The sequence below is a fragment of the Helicoverpa armigera genome, chromosome 6, assembly GCF_030705265.1.
Source record: "Helicoverpa armigera isolate CAAS_96S chromosome 6, ASM3070526v1, whole genome shotgun sequence".
In the NCBI taxonomy this organism is placed as follows: Eukaryota; Metazoa; Arthropoda; class Insecta; order Lepidoptera; family Noctuidae; genus Helicoverpa; species Helicoverpa armigera.
This window is the reverse complement of record NC_087125.1, coordinates 7,745,393-7,767,707: the sequence shown is the minus strand read 5'-3', so window position 1 is coordinate 7,767,707 and position 22,315 is coordinate 7,745,393. Positions and strand designations below refer to the sequence as shown.

The 22,315-nt window shown below is 39.4% G+C and overlaps 2 non-coding genes across 2 annotated transcripts; both read right to left on the bottom strand.

The window, feature by feature from the left end:
* Positions 1–325: 325 nt before the first annotated feature.
* Trnas-gcu (transfer RNA serine (anticodon GCU)) lies at positions 326–407 on the bottom strand. The gene has a single exon. It is a non-coding gene; the product is annotated as a tRNA-Ser (tRNA).
* A 4,143-nt stretch (positions 408–4,550) lies between these two features.
* Positions 4,551–4,642, bottom strand: Trnai-uau (transfer RNA isoleucine (anticodon UAU)). The gene is given in 2 exon segments: positions 4,551–4,586; positions 4,605–4,642. It is a non-coding gene; the product is annotated as a tRNA-Ile (tRNA).
* Positions 4,643–22,315: the final 17,673 nt, after the last annotated feature.

The following is a 22,315-nucleotide window of genomic DNA, read 5'->3' as shown; positions in this document are numbered from 1 at the left end:
ACCTGTCGCCACTTACGAGTTACGCGTAGTCGTGACCTTTGACCTATCATTCACTGCTTTACTGTCGCTTGTTACTACCGGCCGGTAGTGTAGTAAACATTGCCACAAAATAACTAGCTACATAATCTAGATAACGCTCTATAATCTATAGTGACAAGGTTTTTATTTTGTGCCTTTTTTATCATTAGGATAATAACAATTGAGAGATCTACAATTCTACTATATTAAAAAAGATACAAATAAACAAAATCTAATTGCTGTAAATGAAATAATTTGAAGAAAATTGATGCCTTGGCTTTTGCACAAGATGGTTAAAAAACCACAACGACGAGGATGGGATTCGAACCCACGCGTGCAGAGCACATTGGATTAGCAGTCCAACGCCTTAACCTCTCGGCCACCTCGTCTTTTACATTTTTCACCAATATATAACCCAAAATCCAAAGCATGGTATATATGAACCCAAGTCTTCATAAGACATAATTATAAAGAAAACTGCATCAAATTCATACAAAGATTAATGTTCACCGTTCAGTTAGAATACCAATTCATATCGATATTCTATTAATACCGCAGTACAATGCCATGCAGTATAGGTACCCAAAGTACATACTTTATGGTCCTAGACTATATTATTGCTGATCATGTGATATCCGGACAGGGTCCTTATCTTTATTGCCTTTCTATCTTTGTTCATGTTTGCCTTCTATCGATATGTCAATTTAAAATCAAAATATACGCATATAAGATGGAATCAATTGTATGGCAATTGTTTACTTTGTTCGTTATCTGTACTTCCGGAGACGTTCGAGATCATTAGTATTTAAATACTTGTACGTAAGCTTTGCTGCTAAGTTTGGTACAAGTAATGAGGACATAAATTTGGAAACATTTGTTTAACTTAGAGCATCGCGAAGACCTATTGATTTCCCAAGGTTCAACCATCTACCAATCACATACCTACAAGAACTATTTTCGACAAATTGTTTCATACAAAAATAAATTAAAAACCTATTATGATATCATTGTTTATTTTACATTGTAACGAATTAGGCTTTCGATCTGTGATGACTTTTTTATGTTTGGGGGCAGGCACGTCCGGGTCACAAGAAGTCTTCCAGCGCGGTTCATGTATGGCCTTTGTAATGTGTGTCCACATTCTAGTTGGCTACGCACGTTCCACTGCCCTCCCGAATATTTTCTCGTAGGTGACAGAAAAAATCAAAGAAGTTAGTTGTGTCGGGGGTTGTTCGCGCACGGTCAACAATTTACATTCCTCACGACTTGAGGTCGGCATGCCGGGGTCGGGTCGATTTCTACATGTAAAGGATCATAAAAAATCGTGACAAAAGAAATCATTAGGAATTTACAGAAACTTGCGTGGTTCCACGGAATGCTAGTTAAACTGACCATGGCATTTTTTGTGGAAATTGGTATACATTTTCAATTGATGAAAGGTTGTTCTAATCAGATGAGGGCACGAGTTAAACAAATAGCTGGGAGTAAGGAGGAGGCGGGGCGCGGGCGCCGGGGAGCGGTCGGGCAGGATCAGGAGGTCACGCAGCGTGCAGTGGCTGCCCGATTAGTTAGTGGCTTAGTACGTCGTGCAGCCTCCAGCTGACTACTGGATCTACCTGACTACTGGCACAATGCACTTACAACAGACACTACACATTCATAAAATGTTACAAATGTAATGATGGCCGAATCTTCGCCTTTCTTCTTTCTTTTCCAGCAAGGATTGACATCTATAGGCTAAATGTTAGCGAGGTTTTTAAAGTGTTGTATTTTATTCCATAATCTCTTTACATAATAAATTATAACAAACGTTATAAATATGTTCATCTAAAAGGTGTATTCAGTCGATATTTGGATGATTACGTTATGAAATCCTCCTTTTTTGGCTAGTGCTTAGGTACTAAAATCTTACTAACTTGATTGATAATTCGCTTGAAAAATGGAGTAGGTATGTAATATGGTAACATAGTTAATTAGAAACTCCTACTCTTTTGATAATCTGTTTAGTGGTCTCATTTCAATATCGCAGAGTAGCGCGATACCGATACCGGTCAGAAAGCGGTTACATCAGGCTATTGTTTCAGTTTATTGACTTTGCTCAGATAAGTGAGCTATTAGCCTCCGATCGGCTCTCGACAAATTTGGCAATACATTTGAGTTCCTCCGCTTCGTGCAGGATTAATGACATGATGTCGCAGTACGGGCCCGAGGCATTCCGACCTCGTAAGCTATTGTATCAATTGCTGCGATGATTTTTATTTACCTACTATAATTTTATAAGAAGCCATTCATGTTGGATACGAAAATTCTTAAAAAACGTGCAATTGTTAAATATTAACTATGTGATTTGATAAATTGCTCAGCAAAAATGTTTAACTTTTGTCAATTATTGTCTCAAGTGATTATGTTAAGGGATATTCTTATTATTGATTTAAATATTTATATTAAAAAAAATTGTGTTGTTAAACCGAAACTCATTGACGAGTTATTATCTTCGTCTCTCTAGGGTCCAAAATCATGCTTGTTCGGATTTAGATAATTTCAGCGTTTTCACATTTTATTTTTCGCTTGGAAAATCCGCTAGTGTGAAAGCGCTTTTAGACATCCAGTACGTAGACCATACTTAATGAAAGCGTGGTTGGGTTTAGATGAAAACGTTAAAAGTTAGTACTATAACTACACGTGGGGATCGAGCTTGCAATATTGTCCGCGACAACCATGCGTGTGCGCACTGAACTAAACTCAGCTAAGCAATCGTAGTAAAATATTAAATGATGTAATACAGTAGTTCCCAAACTTATTTTGTCTACTGCCCACTTTGAGAAAAAATATTTTTTTAGCGCCCCCCATTTTTTCACCTATTTAAAAACCACTATAACTTCAAATTAAATTAATTAATTATTGTGACCTATATATGTTTATTAACGGGGAATTCTAAACGAAACTTTTACTCAACTTGAGACCTGAGCGCAGGTAGGTAACATACCGCGGCGCTTAGGTCTCAAGTTAACTCTTACAGGGGGGGTCGTAGCATCGGGTGGCACCCTGGGCGGACTACCTATTGAGCACCCCCCAAAAAAATGACAAAATATAATCACGGACTAAAATTGTTAATTAAAGTAGGTACTTAAAAACGTGTAGAAATCATTCATGGTGCTTTTTGCCTGGTTTAACATAAAGAAACCGGAGACAGATCACTGGAAACTTACAAGTTTCAAAACTACAACAACAAGTTTCAAAAGTACAACAAAAATTACGTGAGTTTTGTTGCGAGTTTGAGTTTTGGGACATAATAGAACCCAAACATGTTTTATAAAAACCAGCGACAAGTGAAAAAGCCGCGAGCGCAGCGAGCGCGAAATTTTTGAGTTTTGGAACAGTAAAGTACCAAAAAGAGTTATAAAAAAACCGCGCAAATTGTTTAGTTTTGGGATGCAATGATACCTAAAGAAATTAGAAAATAGTCACTGTTAACTGAAAGGCGCGAGTGCAGCGAGCGCAATCTTGTAATTCATATTAGTTGATGTTCACAAGTCGTTGTTTAAGAGGCCTCCTAGCTAAATAAAATTACAAATCACCCCGCAGGCCTCTACACAACGCCCCCATTTTCTTTCTGGGTCTCTTACCGCCCCCCTTGAGAACTGCAGCGCCCACAAGGGGGCGTTATCGCCCACTTTGGGAAACACTGATGTAATACATTAAAGATGAAATCAGTAAAAGATAATAATTTGTCAAAAAGTAAAAAAAAACGTCTTAATTGATCTAACTTCATGTAAACACTAACTTTTACGAGATTTCACCCGTATCCCGAGGGAAGCACTTAAGTATTGCGCGCACGCAGTTAACATGCATCTGTAAGTTTAATTATCTTCAAGACATCACCTTTTTCAGAACCAAATTAATCTTAATCTATTCAGCCGACTTACTGAGAATACAGAACAAACAAACAAGCACACTCACTTTCACGTCTATGATATCTATGTATTAGTAAAGAAATATGTAGGTTATCACTATCGTAGAAAATAACATACAACTTCCATTGTAAATAAAATAATACCACCAATACTGAATAATTTCTTTACGCTGCACCATTCGGATAATGAAGTTTAGACGCCCCTGTTATAATCGCCCAGGCTTATTAGCCGTCGCACACGCATTGCTAATATTTTTTCTTAATTAACTCTAAAAGGCCCTTTTATAAGCCCTTGACTAAACTGCAATGAGATCCGAAAGAATCATTATAAAAGACTATATTGATTAACCGTGGGCTCTGGCACGTGGAGTCGTATGCGCAGATTACCTAAAACGAAAAACGATTTTATATATAAAAAAAATATTTTAATGAATTGGTTACGTGGCGTGGGAAGAAGTGTATTATTGAAGTTATATTATGTAAATCATACCTACCTGCTGCGTTTCATAAAATAAATATGTACGCATTTTTGGAACGAACTGTTTCATTTGCCGTAACGAAGCGTTCTGACGGAATTACATTGTTTACCATGAAAGGAAAAATATATAGTAAAAAATACTGCTCCAGGTGAGGCTCGAACTCACAACCCCGGCATTGCTCACGAACACTGTCTTATAAGTACCGTGCGCTAACCAATTGCGCCACTGGAGCGATGCTCGGGCTGGCCAAATTACAATATGGTAGCCACGTGCCCCCTCCTCCCCGCTCCCCGACCCTTGATGGTCCATCCATTCATGAGGAAGTCGTAGTTGAATGACTTTGAGTGTTGCGTCATAATTTATGTAAATTATAACAGTGTTGTGTAGTTAGGACGTATCGTAGTGTTTCACAGTTGTTTGATAAATATCCGTAACCAATACTGTAGCACGGATATTAAGAAGTAGGTACCATATTCCATAGAATAATTGTAGCAATGGAGTCGGTCTGTTATCTCGTGACCATGTACCTAACTACATTAATTATTATCAGTAATGCCGCATGCGTTGCTAGTTAGAATTTTATCAAACAACATGACTTGGCATTTTTATAAATTCAATTGTGTCTCTACGATTAGTAGTTCTATGTACGAGTTAATTAAAGAATTGAATTAATTTTAGTTTGAAAAGGGTTTTACATGGCTTCTCCGTGTTCTAAGTGTCCTAAATGAACTATGTATTTTACGTTCCAAGGTAATAAAAAAAAATATTCAACAATGTTGCCACACTCATGCCACATCTATACATATACCTACCAAATTTCGTCTCCATAGGTTCAGTCGTTCTGCTATCAAAGTGTTACAAACCAAAAAAATCCTGTCATGTTTCAAACTTACTTAACACACTTACAGGAAGGAAAACAATATAACGAAATATTCACGAAATTTTTTTTTTATATGAAATATCAAATAACTGGCGATGTTAGTATCATTTGGTGGCAGTTCTTTGCCACAATTGCCACACATTCTCTGCTATGGTGAATGATGTCGCAACATTTTCCGGCCATGATTCACGCGTTGCGATGCAAACATCGTACCTATGTAGGAAATAGGTACCATGATTAAAGTAGTATGTTTAGTATAGGTATTATGTGCAGAGGATCTAGTTAGTCAATTTTATGACATAATTAGTGAAAAAAATTCATCACCTTAAAGTTGCGACTTCAATATCACGTAGCAAATTGATATAATTTATTCATCAATATGAGTAAGTGCCCATAATACTATTAACGTAATCATTGAACAGACACGGCTTGTACCGAACAGCATCGCTAGTTGTAGCGGCCCAGCAGTCGGCTCAGGCGGTGCACACCCGCGCTTGCGGCCATTCGATTAGCGCACCACAATGATATGTTAATGGCCTATCGAGAAATATAGTTTATTGTTCCCAGACCTCAACCGTGCATCCTACGGCTGCTACCAGTTATTCGTCGGCGTAACTTCAACATCGCTGCGAGCACTATTAATGATTTGTATCTATATAATTATTTTGTATCATGTTATGGGAATAAGCGTAACAGTATATTAGATTCCTATGTGGCGATGAATGTGTAGGTAAGTTCCTAAGTATTCAATTACTGTATGATAAGCCTGAGACGATTGAAATTGAGCACGCAGTGTTCTAGTAGTATCTATGTTAGCATTGATATTTTTAATGCTTAGCCACTGCGATTTCTACTTATTAAATACTCATATCCTATGTCATTACATTAAACTTACCTACCAACTTATGTGAACGTAATCATTATTAATCGCGGCGCATTTGTAGCCTTATGTAAATCTCGAGGTGTGGAGTTCCTAAGAACATCATAACTACATAGATAATTTGAAATCTTACGGTTTGATAATAATTTTGAAATTAAACGAAAGCTCAGATAAGCGCATGTAAAGCAATTCATGCGAGAATTGCGTCGTACGAGGTGGGCTAATGGTATTGCGTAGAAATATCGAGCGGCGGCAAACTGACTGATCAGACCGATTGAGCAGGACAATTGCCCTTAATGAAAGTAATTAACACGACGCGATCGGCCGGCATCGATAGCGAGCCGCCATGCCACGCTGCGCAAGCGCAACCGACCGCGCAGCCAGACACCACAATATGCGCCTAAATCAACCTACACACGCTCCGATTTAATTAGAAAATAAATCACTCTCCTATTACACCCAATTCTTACTATAGGATGCAGGACATCTGTGGCCGGTCCTCCGATGACATGTGAAAGTTACGACTCGCCTGTCACATTGCCAGGTTTATTACTGATCTATTATTATAAGTGCACATTGATATTTCTCCCACAGTAAGGTGTAAGTTTCTCAACGCAATTTCTATTCAACAACAGGTAGTTGCGCTGCAGAACATTTTTTCTGTGTTCATTCAAGCCGTTCAAATTCTCAAAATCAGCTGATTCAGGTAAACATATTCCACAAAGATATTCGGTTTGTTAAGACGATTTCGGAATCATCGGCTGACTGCGTGAGAAAGTATATCTAGCCATGAACATCATGTCAGAACGCCAGCATGTATTACATAGAGGTATGAGACATCATGATGTAACAAATAAATGATTACGTGAAATTGGATTAACTGCGCTAAGTTTTATTTTTATGCAACATTTTTGGGTTTTAACTAGGTAGGCACCCAGTTGTCGCAAAGCTTATTAGGTTTTTTGAGAATATACGTACATACATAGGTACATAATGCTCTTATCTATACCTATATCTGTCATACTTGATGGCAGTTGAAGGTTAATTCGTAATAACATTATTGTCCACAAACATTAAATAATTCGTGGAATACGAACCAACAAGAAGTCCCTACCCACCTTTGTTTGCTCATATTTTCCAATATCAAGATGTGTGTAGATCAAGGTTACGGCTGCATTTATCTTTTATGGGCCTGTAAATCAAGAACAAATTCATCGATAAAATGGTATAAAGCTAACAGTGCGACTTGTTGATCTGTTTATTTATGATATTCTACACTTATCTATGCATATGTAAATATATAAAATAAATATTAACTATGTCCCGGCCGAATTATTCAAGGTTAGTGTTGAAGTGTAGGAAAAATTGACGTTATTTAAATTAGATATACCTAAGAGATATCATGAAATCTATGTTAAGGAATCAGTAGGTTAGCTATATTTATCGCGTGTGACCTCAGGGTCTCAGATGTTTCGGATTGACGTTTGAGGTGTGAGCTTAGTGCGAAAGTAAAAAAGTGCGCAGGCGAGTCGAGTGGTAGTGTTGGGTTTAAATGGGCCATCGGTATGCGACAACGCCCTGCCCGCAATGTGTTGACCAGCACTTTATCAAGGTTGCAGCCAGCACGTGACACGCACTACTAAAATATCATTGAACTGCAAATTACATCCCAAAGTGTCACGTGTGACAACTAAGTTGTATTTTTGTTTGAACCGTGATATAATAAGTTCAATGAAATCAATTCCATAACAACAGAAGTAGGTATATACCTATTACAACTTACAATTCTCCAATTTCATAATAATATGTTTACTAAGTACCTACGTCCGATGCACCGTAAGTAGTATGATAGTTTTAGCTCACACTGCATTTTGTTACTTACACCTGTGCTACGTTATAATGTTTCGCTTCTTTATTGTTTTCAAATCAATTGTGCCCACTTTAATGACTAAACTTTTCTAACATATAGGTACCTACCTATCTACTTTAACAGTGGTTTAGTCAGTAGAAAAGACATGTCATCCACGTAGATATAAGGACGCGATCAATAAGAAAATCTCCATATCGGTGGTTATGGGAGGTTTTATGTCGAGGCACGACCGTATCGTCAATGTAAAATGAACGAGACAATAAAAATAAGATCGAGTTCGGCCAGCAAATATAAAAGAATTCCTCGGCGAACGATGAATGAATCTGGGCATCATTCTCAAACAAGCATGTAGTTCGTTTTGTTTGATTATGTGTCCGTAATGAAAAAGCGCGTCTGGGCTCAGGTGCGCACCTGTTGAGGCGCCGAGGCCGTGGGATACGGCTCATGCAGGTAAGGAGACGCGCAAAAACCGACCTATTGTACTTACGATTTGCTTGCGCCGATCTAGGCACATTGATTAATCTGAAATCCTTAGATATGACCTATCTATTCTTCATTTTTAGCTAGTGTCATCATAGCACTATGTAAATTGATACTCCCAAAAAATCTCGTGACCTTACGTCTATGTTATTCCCGATATTTAGAAAAGTAAAAGGGTGTTCTGGTACAATACACACTTACTTACAATCATGTTTAAAGGTAATTTCCTACTTTATTATCAAGTACCTATTTTAAGGCGTCAGATGAGGAGGAGGGTCAGTAAATCTACTCCGTATAACACTTTGCATCTAGTAAATGGGCTGTGAAACCTGCGTGATATGCAGTCTGTCGACAAGATTTTATTTTCTTTGCCATACAGGGGCGGAACATAAAGAAAGCACGAACGCAACGCTTTTATGTGTAGGCAGAGGCCCACTCAGATATGTACGTTCCGTGTTTCAATTTTTGCCCATATCTGGCCGCGGCGTTGTGCCGCCGCGTGTAGACAGATTCAGATATGCTAAGAACGTGCAGATCGGCGAGGCAGGCGCGAGCGCCGCTGCAGCGCCCGCGATGTAGGCGTGAACAGCGCACCGGCCGCAGCCACTCGACCTGCAGATTTATGCACACAGTTCCGACACTACCTGCACCCTGCGCAATGCCACATACCTACAGCATAACGCTTCAAACCCACTCACGAATTTGCTAGCCGTCTATCCCACGCACAATGCTTCCCGGCTATACCAAATTTCTCCTCGTAGAAACATTTATCTTAAACATTTTTTCTTACCGTAAGGCGTAAATATTTTTTTTACCCTATTATTGTATAATCGGGTATGTGTGATTTAATGCGTTGTTGATTTTATCCACATTCTTCGCCGTTGTACAATACGCCGACTGGCGCAATGCGAAATTCCATTAAACTTTTTGAATACGAATAAAAGGAGATTTTGGAAAAAATCCTACGCTGCACTCGAACAGGTTATTGTTCAAGGTTTAAAGAGGAACAATCGCACTGTTGTGTTTCCAGTTAACCGTGACAAATGCCTTGTTTAGTTTACCTGTGGACTTCTTTGTTACTAACTTATTTCACTTGTTGCATTATTGTTTTATTGATTTCTACTTAAATTAAAATATTTAATGGGAATGCGCAAAGCATCAACATCTTGTATGGGTGACTATGCATAGGATTAAGGACCAAAAATATATACCATGAACGTACGTACCGGGTAGGTGCGATATATTCTGACTAGATAAGTGAATACCTAATATTCTAAAATAAATTGCCAACATTTTGTAATAGTATGGAACTAGGTCAAAGTCCTCTGAACTCTAAAACTCACGTTTTTCTAATACTTATTCAAATATCTTTAGACATGCAATAAATTTATCCAGTATTGCTTACTGTGCTGATTGACTGTGTAGTATTTTGTACCGAATAATCAAAAGAAGCACTCACGTTTCTAGAAACGTGTGACAGATTTCTAAAAAAAATGCATTTCTTATAAATATTGATCACGAGACTAATGAAACACGCGACAAGTCAGTAACCTAAGTTAGCGAATACCTACCATTACTTACAACAAATAAAGTAGGATATTGAGATCAAAGTTACAGTTGCAATGATTTTAATTCCAGCGATTTAAAGTTCCTGTATAGGTACCTAATGTCAAATGGAAAGAAAAGGACCTTTTAATAACAATTTCAGTTTTCAAACGAAGATGACAGTTTCATTTCAGCTTAAAACCAATTAAGTACTTACAACTATATGGGTGAAATACTTGCAATGCTTTTGCGTGAATGATTGTGATCTTTGAAACGGAACAGTCAGCAGGCACCACACGATGATATCATTTGCAATTTTGCATGACCCATAATAAAAAGAGAGCATCGCAAGCTTTTATTTTATCTTTCGGTGATATTGTGTGTGGTGCCCTTGATGTGCACAAGTCTTCCGTGTTTCATACGTGATGAGGATTTGAAACGAGCATTTTATCACGTGGTCACCGATATGTCGATGCGATCGCGATGAAGACGGGGATGCGCGATAATAAAACTGTGTTAGTTGGATAACGCACGTCCGAGCAACGTGCGGATGTCCTCGCCAACAGATAAGCCCCCACAACCTGTCCGAGCCTTATCGATGTACCTAAGTTCAGTCAACAGGGCCTATGCAAATAACACGTTCATACGATTTTATTATTAGCCTCAACGTACAATACTTGATGCAACCCTGAAGTGTCAATCATGTGTATTCAGATATGTTACCAATGTGTATTTTCACATGTAGATAATAAAATTCCCATTGCAGTACAGCAAGAGGTGCTATGAGCATTTTATAACGAAACAGCGGATGCAGCAAAAATATGCTTATGATAAAATGCAAATGTTAAATACTTAGTAATTTAATAGCAATTAATACTACTCGTATTTAGGGCAGGTCTAGGTAATCTTTCTTGCGAGCCGAACAGTTGGCTGGTACTTGGTCCTTACATCGTAAATCGCGTCTCAATTTGTTTATAGCGGCGAGTGGTGGCTGATCTCGGAGGCAGGTATTGACAATGACATTGGCTGGTTACGAATGACCGACCACAACTCTGTTGTAAGCACAATGTATTTGGCGCGTGCTCTGTTGGCTTGGCGAAAGTAACAAAGTCGTATACAAGTGGTGGGATAAATAGATAGTATAGAAATACGCGAAGGTCGCGGTAAGTGGGTCGGTATGAGGCACTTCCGGCCGCGTGGACGGCACGTGCTCGCAGGATGCGCATATGCGCAGGAGACGCCCTTCCGCAGCGCTGCAATTATGTAACGAACCATACTCCCATGCATTATCGTATCTCCTCGCTTACAGTTAGATATCGCGTAGCGTAAAGCACAAATAAACATTAATGTGTGAATTGGGTACTTGAATGAATTTACCATTACCCATACCCATGTACTTAAACAGGATATAAAATGAAACACTAACTACAGTTCGGTAATACTTCCTCGTGGTGTCAGCGAGGTCGCACTCGATATATTTATGCGTAAGTAAAGGTATTCTATTTTGGGCACGAAAGATAGTCGTAAAACATCACAATTTACAATTGAAAAGCGGTTACGAAAGCGCAACATAAGAAGGAATATTTCTTTCCAGTTGTGATAAACGACGACATTCATAAAGGTGAAGAAAAAAAATTAATTCGTGAATTCCTTAAGTTATTGGCACAAAAAGGGAAAATTTAAGACGTGCCAAGTCAGACAATGCGGAGTGGTGTTAATCTTGCCACGATCAATAAACTCTCTGATTACACATTCATGGAATACTTTGTGGCGTGTCCCTCCGCCGTGTCGCGTATGTACCTACCCACTATGTACACCACTGCCTACTTACATTGTAATGTCGTGCTATGCATATAGCCGAATGTAAGTAATTCTTTAAACGGTTATAAATACTCCTTATTGTTTGTTGAATGAGTTATTTTTTGAATTCGCATCATGCCCCGAGTGTTTGGCTGTAAAGTGTAAAGCTTTTATCGACATTTAAACATTTCATGATAAAAAATGGAATTCTGGGGAAGTCAGTAAAATTGTCAGTACCCAGTACCTAATTAATGTAAAAAATATGTCTGTGCTACATATTATCTAGTTTGTAGATGCCGCCATCATTAAGTTTTAACGACCCTGATGACCTGTTTATATCCATAAGGTATAAAGGTAATAATTATATAAGTGTGTCGATATCCGTTAAGAGACATATGGGTCACCAGACGCATAAAATTCGACCAACTGAGCCAGATTAGTTAAAAAAATATGCCAGCTGACCGTTTCCTATGCAGCCGATATTAATTGTTGTAGGGAGGCGGGCGAGGTGACACGGGCTAAATTGGCACATCTGTCATTGCTCACCTAGCCAGGCGGCCGCGGCCTGAGGGTCCGTGCCACCACCGTCATCTGCGGACTGCGGCGAACGCGCTTCTAAGAGTAACTTTCATTGTTTTATTTATATAAATTAGCATTTGTGAACTAATAACTAATTTAATAGATCAATATAGGCTCCTAAGTGAGTGCTTTGCTGCTAAAGAACTGATTTGGTAAACTGTGAAAATCCCATCAACTAACAGACGTAAGTGCCACAATTCATAAGTTGACTGTTGTTATGGTCATAGTAGATACAGCTCATGCAGAATTCGCGTCATTACCATATTTTGGTGATGTAAATTATATTCTAGTCAACATTAGATTAGTGACGAGACAAGACAATGCTTGCTAAATAGACAATTGTTTGTGTTTATCTTGAAACAAATTCATTCAACGAGAAACATTTTCAAGTATAACTCTCAGTAAAAAAGATGAATGGAAATAAAGCCTTAGCTCATTCCCATATGAATGATGTTTGTAAGCTTTTCTATGAATGCCGGGCCACGCAACGCGGCGAGACGATCTCACGCGCAACAAAGTCCCACATGTGACAACATGTCGCTCTCTATAGTCAAATCCGATGACACATCTCGTTTCCTCATCGCTCATTTGAAGCCGGTCACCATATAAATGATAATCTCCAATGGTATTTTATCGTTTTATTATTTCACAATGCCTTACTAACTTCCCTTAATTTAAGTCACCCAATCCTGTGCCCAATCGCTTTCTAGCAACGTTATTATTCCGACCGTGATTTATACGATTGTTGTAATAACGTAGATAAGCGATTAGATATTAATGGCTTTTTAGCTTTTGAACAATTCATGCAAACAAGTTTCTACTGTTTGTGTTACAATCAAAGTCAAGATAATAAAGTAATTAACTATTCAGTTGCGTATTTTACTTAGTATTGTTCAGTATGATACTGGATAACGGACTTTCGATCGCTTTACATTAAAAGTCTGAGCCAAAATATGAATAATGTTCAGGTTACGAGACGTCAGAGATCAGCGACCGTAAACCTCCTCAGACACACCTGCTCTCTATTCAGAACGCCAAACAGCGAGCACAATAAGACCTATTCAAATGTTAAACAAAAATGGCGTTCGATAGACAGCAGCACTATATTGAATTAACTCGAAGGCGGAACAATGCTTACATCGATATCTCTACCTACTTTCTTTTCGAGAAAGACAACAAAGTTCCTTCTTGCGAGGACGCTGACAAGCGAGCCGCGACACAAAGAAGATCGACGGCGGTTGCCCGTAGTGCACAAAGGTCAGCTCGGCTCGAGATCACCTTACATCGGTCGCACCGCCCGCGCCGCGCTCCTCGCGCCGCCATCGCCTACCACTGCGCATCGTGCGCCCGCGCCGCTCTATACTTTTGTGAGTCGACGACGACGAGTATTATCGCGCGATCTGGGAGCGGAGATGCTTCTCATAATGCGTCCAGATAAACCCGCTTTGTGTCGTGTGCTCTCTATAACAAGAACAATATTCCATGAAAGGAGTGCGCAACGCAACAGGTACATGCCCCCGCGATTATCTTCTAGTTTAGGTGACGTGTGGTCGCCTCCTTTCAATTCCCTAGTTAAACATTTTTCCTTTTGGTATTCTAATACGAACCACCTGTACAATATACAGACCTATGTATGTAGTAACATAACTTACTAAAAAGACGAATTATATTTAAACTAGACTTCTCCTGCTATTACTTTCGCATCTTAAGAAAAAAATGCCTGTTGCAGTACCGTCCCCATCGGACAAAAATTCGCCGTGTCAGTATCTCCGAAGCGAAAAATTGAAAGCTGAAAGCTTTTCCACACCTGTTCGTAGAATTTCCGGAAACTTACTTAGGTACGACGCGACGTGTAAGGAAATAGATCAGTGCTAGAGAGTTGAATTGATTACTGTAGCTATATTAATTTAGTAGATATAAAACGGTACCGATATCTGCACAAGATTATGAATCAAAGCAGTAGTAGTGACTGGGCGCATGCGCCACGAGCCACGAGCCACGACACGTTTAGAAGCACTGAATTAAACAATCACGGCTGACTCATAATACCGGTTGGCTATAAAGACAACTCAAATAATCTGTGTCTAGTTTATTTCTCAGACAAAACGCCATGTTACTGCGATAGCATAATTTAACATTGTTTTATACTTACTCCCAAAGCTTAAACAACATTATCGCTGATTCATAAATCGCTACGAACGGTGATTCAAAATCATCCAATTTGTTCTGTGAATGCGTTGGCAGTGCATAAATACATCGCTGTAGTTATCGAAGTTTGTACAAAAGACTAGGCAGATGCTAATACCCTACATACATACATGTATGGTATATACATAATGAGAAAAGAACATTCATGATTAAGTAACTAATGCTACCATTTAGGAATGTGTTTACACAGGACCATCGCAACGTCGTGATTATCAGCCGTAATTCTGACCTAAGAAAGCGAAACAAATTGTGCAAAACGTATTGTCTGCGTGTTTATGTTCGTGGTGTGTGGTGCGATGCAGCGGTGCAGCGGTGGTACACTGGTACCTGCGGCGAGCAATGTGGAGCATGCGATAGAGCGGCCCACCCAGCGCGGTGCACCAACAAAGGCAACGCGACCGTGAAGTGAACGCATTCACGCAATCTGCGCACCAACCCTAATAAGTTATCTACCTACCCGCTGTCCGGCGCACTAGCGCCCGGCTCCCGACACACTCTGACGCACTACCTTCATGCTAGTTTATACGTACTGTTTTCTTAAGACTGCCGGCCACTGTGATCATACGTAACTATTCTATAATGTTACATTATATCTGAGATAACAAAATGAGGTTCTTATAATCGCTACACGCGAGGCAGTATCTCCTACATGTTCAGAATTTATTTGATAGCTTGCTATATGGGAGCCATAAACATGGGGCGGATATTGTAGCTGTGTCTCAATTAGTGCGTTTACAGCTGAATGTTGCGCGACTAGTACCCACCTTCTGCAGCACATTCTACCCAAACATATAATTATGATTCGATGTACATGATCCTTCGTATCTAAAAGGACTTTAAACAACATGTAACACTAAATAACGCCAGAGTTATACTTAACTTAAATATAAATCGACTATAATTCACCTTAAGATATCGATCTAATTAACTCTATCTAATGCTAATGGCGTTTTACGAGCAAGCGGCTGTAGGCAAATTGAAGTGATTGAATGTGACATGCAAATAGTATAGGTTTGCATACATACACTTGTAGCTGCCAAGTGGCGAGAAATTGTGCGGCGAGTCGAAACAGGCCAGTTGCGAGTCACCGTCTGTGTGGTACAATTAAATCACGAGAAACAACAGCGCTTGCGCAGCTCCCGAGGGTGCGGCCGCCGCTCGCCCTGGCTACCACTAAAACATTCCGCCTAGACTTTAGTACTCCAGCTAATTACTTGTCTATACTTTTTTCAAATTATATATTTTTCTTGTAACAATAACTGCATAACCTATATGTTTACCTCAGTCAAAATAATACAAAATAAACTAACTCAAATGACATATTAAACTGGTCGTTGCTACTCTCCTTCACAATATAAAAGCCAGTTTATCGCTTATAAAGTCAATTCACAAAGTAGGTAAACAATTTTCCAATAATGATTACTTAATGCAAACCTGAACGGCTAATGAGATCTGATTAAGTTATGTTGTCAGTGAATATAGATCAAGCGATGCGGTAACTTGACGTCGCAGCATTGATTTCACTGTTTCATCGGCGGAGCATCAATTATTGTGATTGCGCAAGCGGCGGCTCAGCTCGCCGAAGCCTGCCCGTGCCCGATGCGGCCACTGTGCAAATCGGTCCAATTATGCAAGTGACTCGATTAGAAAATAAGATGGCCTGTGCGATATTTGAACTCGATTGATTTACTTACGTAATAGATGCCGGAAACAATGTCAGAGCTGCATTCTCAGAATAGGACGGTAACAATGGCTGCAAATGTCATGCTGTATTAAATAGGAACATATAGTAACTACGCATATGCTAACATGCAGCATAGGTACCTACAGTAAAATATCAAACAGGGTTAGTATTTCTTTTTTAGTTAAGCGTTCTGTGTGAGACTAAAAAAAATCTCAATTATTATGGTTACCCATTATCTGTTAGGTATATACGTAATATACAGCGGAATAAATTCAATTTCATTGTTTCATCGGAAATAAATTGCAGCCATGAGGTATTTATTAATTACAATATGCAATAACGATATTATTGTGACTCTTTGTTTATTTATTAAGAAATAGCAATCCTTTTTTTATGGAAGTCGTTTAAGAAGTTAGGTACATTATGAGTAATTTGAAGCACATGATTTACGTAGGTATGTGCATAAAACCGGTCGAACAATCATGCGCATACGCATGTCACGTACTCTCCTCGAACATACCATATTAGACGGCAAATTAGTTCGCTTCTGACTAAGGTAAACGTTTTTCGGCCTCATCGTTTAAATATAAGTATGTACAAAATCATATAGGTACACAATTTGATTTATAGCTTCTACCATTTTACTGTAAGATAGTGTAATGAACAAGCAGGTACGATACAAGCTTTAATTTTCCTTCAAATATTCAAGTCGTCTTCATAGGAATTCAGGGCACATTAATAAAGTCTAAATTAGTTTAATAACCTGGCTTTAAAATTAATGTTCTGATCGTCAAATTATCTACTTAAGAGATAATCAATAAGAATTGTAGAAAACAGTTTAACTACGCGAGAAAATTGAGATGTACGGCGTGGCCATCATCATTACTTTAATCAACAAATTATGGTGTTGTATGTTTCAATTACAACATAACCACAGTGTGGCCACCATGTAATTGATTGAGGCTTCTGTAGTTACGGCTTGCCTATACAATGGATGTTATTGTTATTTATTGCTGTTTTAATTCACTTTAAATTGATTTAATTAATTTTAATTGGTTAAAATTTTCATTAAAAAAACTGTAATTTTCTGTAAAGTTATATCGTTTTAATTAGTTAGTATTTCGACGTAAAATACTTTCTTGTAGCTACGTTTCCACGACACTACGCACCTGAGTATTTTTTCCCCGTTCCTAATATCCTGCCATGTGATACAGATCGGAAGAGATCGCAATTCTCACTAAGCTCGGTAAAAGTAAGAGAAAGGTCAAGAACATATGGTTCCGATATTTTTGAATTTCATGAGGGGAGCAAGCTGCGCCGGCGGGGTCAACGCCCTGTTTGATGTAAAGGAGGGTTGTCACCGGTGCGGGGCGACGTTTACGTGGGATAATACGTGAGGCCGCCTTGTGTGACTCGCACTTCGGGAAGCCTGCGCAGGTGATCAACTCCTACGCACTTTTGTCAATGCGCAATCCCTCTCCACAAAAATTCCGCAACATGAAATTGATTACAGATACTAAGTTTTAGGCTAATGATCTATTAATTTCACGCTTAATCTTTGACTTTGATTGCCTAATCGACATTTAGAGACTTCTATTAAGTCATTATGAACTGATCTGAGTAACCATTAGGAAAATGTTAGTTGCACTTTATTTGATACAACATAATTTTTCACGCCTGCGTCCGCACTGTATCACATTGCATCACGTTTTTTTCCTTCAAAATTAGCTGCGTAGCCACATAAAAAGGCTGACATCACTATTATTTTGTTATGTAACAATTACAAGTAAACAATACGTTTCATATATCAGTTTTCCTCACTTACGTAATAAATAAATTATTAATAACTTTATAAAATAGGTATACAAATAAATATTATATTAGGTACTGTTTATTGGTCTATACAAAGGGATTTCTACAATTCCTTCTATAAAGAACAATGTGTTAATGATTTATTTGTTTCTATAAGTGTATACAAGAAGGTTGTAGACATAGTACGCGCAGTAATGTTACAATATCGTATTTTACGAAGCTTAGTGACTGGATCGTGATGATGATTTATAGCGTTTGCCGATTTTACGATATGTATTGATGTCCTGTTAGATCAGAGAGACATTGCCAATAAAATAAACAATAAACAGATAGATGTATGTACGAGCAGAGCGATCTTGTTCGCGATATCAGCCGGTGTACGATTTCCTTACAATGATATTTAAATTTTATGGTACGTGCGCTTGTTAGTCACAACATAACGTATATACTATCCCAAAGCTTTTCTGCATCATGCTTATGAGCTATGATTTAAATGTGTGGCTTTCTAACGGGTACATTGACAATTAAAAGAGGTTTTTCAATAGCATATATTTTATGGCATCCAGAAATCACGAGGTGCGGCGATCAGTTGGTTGCTGGTGAGGAAGGCTCGGAAGGTGGCGGCGCCACAAGTGGCTCCGAGCCATTAGCCGCCGCGGTCGGCCGGCGGCCGCGCCTGCGCTTGTCTCATGCGAACGCCATAATCTTCGCTCCACTGCTCTTTATAATCGCTCAGTATTGTTTCCAACTCCATTATATTGTCAGATATACTCCTTCGATAAATTTAGCCGTCGTTGAGCAATATTGTGTTTGATTGAGCGAAACAGGATACCTATCAAGTTAATTTCCTCAAGACAATGAATGTTCAACCACTTTTATGAGAATGTGTGTTCGCTGCATAATTTTATGTAAATAAAGCCTGAATAATCAGATTTAGTATCCTGATCGCATGATTGAGTGAAACCTGTGGAGTGGCAGTTTGTGCTAAGCGACGCTATTCAAAATGATGGACTCGGTCGGTTTATCAGCCGCGACAGACGCAGCGAGCACACAGATAGGTGAGGGTGACAGTAATTGACAGGTCGGCGGGCGCAGGACACTTGACGCACGTGCGAGAGCGGACTCGGGCCCCCGCACTAAGCAGGATGTCTTTAAATAGACTAAATGCCTTTGTGAAGGCATGCCCTCCGAAGGGTGGCGGCATCCGGCTCCGATCGCGCACACGATTCGCTTCTAAAGAGGAAACTTATAAATAACTTCTTCAATTATTCTGAACCATTCAACTATAAACATGAAATACTCGTTGCGTCTGAATCAATGCGAGCGCGGCGCAGGCGCACCGGGAGTCGTTTGCGCCGCTACGCTACCGGAGTACCGGACCCTTATCGAGCATCTTGCCGACACACTGTTTCACGGAATGCCTATTGTTTGATTAATAATATCTGTGAACAACTTGATATATTATTATTTGTCGTAAGTGATGTAACGAGAACTTCGTATAGATTGGCCGGTGTGGCCTCATTCTGTCCTAAACTTGTTACATTGTTTATAGAACTGCGTCGTTGTAAATTATCTCGACACATTTTGTTAAACAGAGATAGAAAAGATTAATGAATTGCCGTTAAACGGAGATGCCAAATGAAATCATGAATCGACACATATTATATTTTTTACTTTAAGGCAGATGAAGCATTGCAACAGCAAAGAGATCCTTCCACTGCTACTTAGCGAGGCTCTTTAGATACACACGTGTATTAGATCGTCATTTAACGACATCGTATCTTGAAAGCCACATTGGGTACTAGGTACCTACTCATGTGAAAGACTGGTACACATTCAAAGACGAACGACGCAATAAAATCCGGATCTGAGTGAGGGGATTACGATGTAAGTACGTAGGTACGTACATACAGACTGCACGTGTTCTTGTAAAGGGTCCCGCGGAACTCCTCCCGTGAGTATGTGCGCAATGGGAACCTACCTGCGCCGCACAAACAAGTGTTTCCGGTCATGGCGCGATATCCGCCGCTTGCGATACTTATGCTACGATTTATCGGCGGATCTTATTTCAGTTGGAGTGTCATCGTCACGAATACAGCGAACAGTTTATAATGGTACGTTTAGAATGAGCAATGTTTGTTACTCTTGTCGGTGCCTTTGGTTACGTAATATATGAATATGAAGACCAGTAGATCCTGCTTATGCTTTATACGACTATCATTTGCGGTAAGTGTTCCAACATGGTCCATCTGGCTCTGAAAATCGACTGGTCTTGATCGATCTTCAGAAGGAAGATCTCAACATCTTCCGGATAAGATCTGTTCACTGAAAAGGTTTTCTCAGAGTTCAGTATATTTTCATTCTAAATTTCATGCAAATGAGATTACGTAAAATAGATTAGTTTCAGTAAACACACTTTCAATTTACACTTCTAAATACATTCTCTAGTTTTCACATTGTTGTTAGGACCTATATAGAAATACATAGATACCATTATGTATCAACTATCTACATAGTTCCTGTAGGTACGTAATAAGTACCTGAAAATAAATACTGACCGGTTTCTTAACAAATGTATTGGCCGGGCTTAGGGACCGCTTTTATCATAATATGAATAGGTTCTGAACATATTCAGATCCGATAGGGTGACCATGTTGTCCTACCGTCTCAAGACTGCTGAACAAAGAAATGTGTGGTAATTACTTGTGTGAAAAATGTGGTAATACCTGATTATTATCAATTACCGTGAGGCTAAAAATAATGGTCAAAAACATTACAATGTTACATTTATACATACCTTACCATTTAGATAAAATTGTAGACAGCATAATATCTAGTGACTGAAAAACAAAATAAAATATTTCACCAAGTCAAAAATATTGTGAAGAGATTTTATGAATAACTAGCTGTTGCCCGCAACTTCGTCTGCGTGGGCAATATAGAATAGTCAAAATACTACTTATCCCGTAGGTGCATTCTTTCACGTGACAGTACCTATAATTAGGATTAGCACTTAGCAGTCGCATAGATTCATTGATCAAGGTTGTGTTGTGGATGTGACCATTTATCTAAACAAAAGAAGTAAAGTTTGTGACGTTGTGAATATCTCTGGATCTAGTCAGCCAATTTGGAAAATTATTACGTATGGTGCGTAAGTAATTTTCACAGGAAACAGTTATAATCTATGTCTATACGCTTTGAGTCTGACAAAGCTGTCATTTGTACATTTTCTGCAGCTGCTGCGACTAATCAGAAGCCAGAAAGTCTGGCAGTCTTACCATGGATATCGGCTTGTGTAGTTGACTGGATTGAAGATAGGTAGATAGGTAGTCGCTCCAAGCAAAATATTGGTACTCAAACAGATTCGGTGACTGGAAGCCAACACCAACATAGTTGGGGAATAGCCGGATGGATGATAAAATGAGTCATCATCATCAGCAGGCGCATAGGGTAGGATAGTTTCACTACTGGGGAGAAACACTTGTATGACGGGGATTTTCTGTGCACTTACTCACTATGGTAAGGCTGACCCCACATTAGGCGTGCGCGATCCTCGGGCGTGTGAGTAGCGCGGGCGTCGCGAGCACGCTGCATGAACATCGCGTTTTGCTGCCCTGCGGCATGTGTGAAGAGTGCAAGCGACGCGGCGCTCGAGTTGCGTTCTTACCCCTTCGCCTGTTATCCCCGCCACCCGCTAAACGCCTTAGCAGTTAAACGTCAAGGAGAGCGGCGCGTGCGCGCCGCGACCTCGCTGTAGGTAAATGCCGCAGGGCAGCAAAACGCGACGTTCATGCAGCGTGCTCGCGACGCCCGCGCTACTCACACGCCCGAGGATCGCGCACGCCTAATGTGGGGGAGGCCTAAGCCGGGACTCCACCGAAATATTTGCATTAGTTCACGAATAGGCAAAATGTACGTATCTGTGAGAGTCCACTTCATGTGTTCGTACTTGAAACCTGCAGTTTTGCCAAGATTTTCAAAATGTACGCTCTCAATTTGTCATTTCTTGGTGGAGCCAGCAAATCAAAAGAAACAGAAGTGTTGTATATTGGGCGTCACTACCGCACACCAGGAAAATTTCGCTCTTGCGTTTATATACCATATTTTTGTCACACGTAAACAGGACGACAGTAAGTAAAAAAAGTCCACCGAAAAACTTTCAAAGAT